The sequence below is a fragment of the Humulus lupulus genome, chromosome 2, assembly GCF_963169125.1.
Source record: "Humulus lupulus chromosome 2, drHumLupu1.1, whole genome shotgun sequence".
NCBI lineage: Eukaryota > Viridiplantae > Streptophyta > Magnoliopsida > Rosales > Cannabaceae > Humulus > Humulus lupulus.
The window spans coordinates 279,315,136-279,318,499 of NC_084794.1; the positions used below are offsets into that span (position 1 = coordinate 279,315,136).

General features: G+C 36.0%; 1 non-coding gene across 1 annotated transcript; it reads right to left on the bottom strand.

Moving 5' to 3' along the window:
• Positions 1-1,334: 1,334 nt before the first annotated feature.
• Positions 1,335-1,441, bottom strand: LOC133820750 (small nucleolar RNA R71). Its single transcript, XR_009887150.1, has one exon. It is a non-coding gene; the product is annotated as a small nucleolar RNA R71 (small nucleolar RNA).
• Positions 1,442-3,364: the final 1,923 nt, after the last annotated feature.

Below are 3,364 nucleotides of genomic sequence, written 5' to 3' on the forward strand. Positions count from 1 at the left end.
ATTATGAACTAATGCAATTTTTATATTATTCTTCTTCAATCTTCTTCAATTCCATATAACCTGTTCTTATAGATTGATTATTGATTGGCCATCTTTAGTCATTTACTTATGTTTTTATGTCAAAATCTGAGAAGTGAGATTTAATTATGCTGTGGTTATATTGGACATAATTCTAATTTAGAACGAAAGTTTCTGAATTAATTGTGTAACTGTTATTAAGTTGTGAGATTAATGCTATCTGTGTGGTTCAATTTACCATAGAAATATAGGAAATTTTCACCTAGGTTGAGTTTATAATTCATAGTATGATTATAGGCTGCTATATCAACTTGTTAATTGAATTAGGTCAAAAGAAGAAGAATTCACACTTTGCATTAGGGAATAATAGGGAGGATAGTTGATGAGATTAAATATCCTAATTGTTTCTCAGTGATTAAATTAAAAAGTTTTTCTATTAGTTGTTATTCAATTTTTAATTATTGTTTCTGCAATTTATAGTTTCTTTTGGTGTATTTACAAAAATCAAGAATTTCAATTGATCAAATAGAACGAGAAATTAATTGACTGGTAATTGATAAATCAGTCCTTGAGGACAATACTTGGTTTTACATTTTATTACAAGTTTGCGACTGTGTGCACTTGCATAGCTATAAATTTCGCAACAAGTTTTTGGCGCCGTTGCCGGGGACTGAAAATAATTATCAATATCAGTCTAATTAATTTTTATTCTAATTTGATTTTAATTTCTCTTGTTTCTAATCTGTTCAGTTGCTTAATTTGTCTATCTCAGGTGAATTTTGGTATATGCGTGGCAGAAAAGGAAAAGACACACTTGTTCCTCTCAATCCCGAGATTGAAAAGTATTGCAATCAAATCAGAAAGAACAAGAGAGAGGCCCAGAATTCTATGAAGATGGCACAGAATGACGGGGATGGCAGGAATGTTCTAAATCCAGGAGTTATACAAGGGGTTCAGGCTCAGACCAATGCTGAGAGGAGCCTGAGAGATTATGTGCTACCCACTCTGACGGGAGTACAAAATAGTATACGCCCACCAGCTGTAGAGGCCAACAACTTCGAAATCAAGCCTGCTATTTTACAAATGGTGCAGTCCTCTGTGCAATTCAATGGGTTGCCCTCTGAAGATCCTCACACCCATTTGTCCAACTTTCTGGAGTTGTGTGGAACCTTCAAATATAATGAGGTGAGTGATGACACAATCAAGCTTAGGCTCTTCCCATTTTCTCTAAGGGACAGAGCTAAAATTTGGCTCAACTCTCTGTAGCCAAACTCTATTGTCACCTGGCAAGATCTAGCTCAGAAGGGAAAGCTGCTAAATTGAGGGGAGAGATAAATAACTTTTGCCAGAATGACGGAGAGTCACTGTATGAAGCTTGGGAATGGTTTAAGGAACTCCTGAGAAGATGTCCTCATCATGGCATAGAACAGTGGATGCTAGTACAGAATTTCTACAATGGTTTATGTCCTACAACCAGAACCATTATTGATGCTGCAACAGGTGGCACTTTTATGAGCAAGAGCGCAACTGGTGCTTATGAGCTACTAGAGGACATGGCCACAAACAATCATCAATGGTCTGAAGAAAGATCATCAGGTGTTAGGAAGGTAGCTGGGGTGCATGAGCTGGATGCAATCACTGCTCTAACAGCGCAAGTAGCCTCTCTGACAAAGCAGTTACAACAGAGCAGTGTATCTGCTAATGCGGTTCAGATGGCAATGAGGTGTGAAATGTGTGGTGGTGCTCATTCTGTCGATCAGAGCCCTATCTGTATGAATAATAACACCCTAATGGATCATGCTCAAGTTCAAGCGGTGGGAAACTTTCAAAGGCCGCTCAATAATCCATTCTCCAACAACTACAATCCTGGGTGGCGAAATCATCCCAATTTTTCATGGAAGAATAATCAAGGCCAACAACCTCAGTTTCAGGGCCAATTTCAGAATAATATGCCTCAGCCACCTATGAATCAAGCTTCATCATCACAACAGCTTAGGCCTCAACAATCAATGCCTCAACCAGAGAGGCCTAATGAACTGCAAGCTGCCTTGTTGACTCTTACTAATACTCAGACTCAATTTATGACTGAGACCAGATCCTCTATTCGAAACCTTGAGACACAGGTTGGGCAGTTGGCCAATATGCTCAATAACAGACCCCAGGGAAACTTGCCTAGTAATACTGAAGTAAACCCCAAACTTAACCTTTACTCGCCCTCGAGTAAAGACCAAGTTAAACTAACAAAAAGAAACAAACACAAACAAACAAGCTAAACCATCATTACCATCTACACTGCTTTGCCAAAACTCATGAATTCTCATTTGTAATATTTATAACCAGAATTTCAGCTCAATTGCCTTAAAGTCCAATTTGTACGGTTCAATTAGGGAAATCAATAATATATCATGAAAATGACTAAAACACTTGGATTCTATCATATATGCTGAACTCATTCCAGAAAATTCCACAAACCAACTCTACAATATGCTTGCATTACTTGACCTTCTCCACTAATGTCAACAACACGTGTTTCAAAATCAAAAGGAATTTCACAGGTTATAACGTTAAGCTTAGGCAAGGGTAGATAAAATTGTCATTTAGGCTCAATCATTACCATAAGCATAAAAACCTTGAAACCAGCCAAATTTCTCTTCACCACACCAAAAATCACCCTTTTATTCAATTAGAGAGAGAGATTACAACACTTTCATCATTTTCTTCTTTTTTTTTTTTTTTCAAAGACTTCTCTCTCTCTTCTTTTTGTACAATCATACTACATTCCAATCATATCAAATCCTTACTATTCTTCATTCTTCTTTCCCACAAATTATATGTTTATGATAACAAAGGAAAAGGAAAACAAAAATAATGAAGTTAGGAAATTTAGGCTCAAATAGTATAATCAAGAACAAAAACCAAGTTTAAGGCTCAAAAAAGGGTAACTAAGGATGATTAAATCAAGGCTGGTCTGAAAGGCACAATCGATCCAATAAATTGCCTAAATCAATTTTCTAAACACATGTCATCAATGATTTCGCCTCAAAGGCCAAATAATGCAAGTTCTATCAAAGTCAAATTATCATTCCACCAACCCTAGTCAAACTCATATAATAAAATCCAAAATGTTGCATTTTCAAAACATATTAAAAATTTCCCACAAAACTTTTAGATTAAACTCAAACAATTGAACCAAGCACACAGTTGAATTCAATTTCCTTTTCACGAGCAAAGACAAATCAACAACAGACAAGAATGATGGCTTACTAGTTACACTGAACAACACAAAAAATAACACAACAAACTAAACACTAAACTAAACAACGCACAAAACAAAACAAAACAAAAT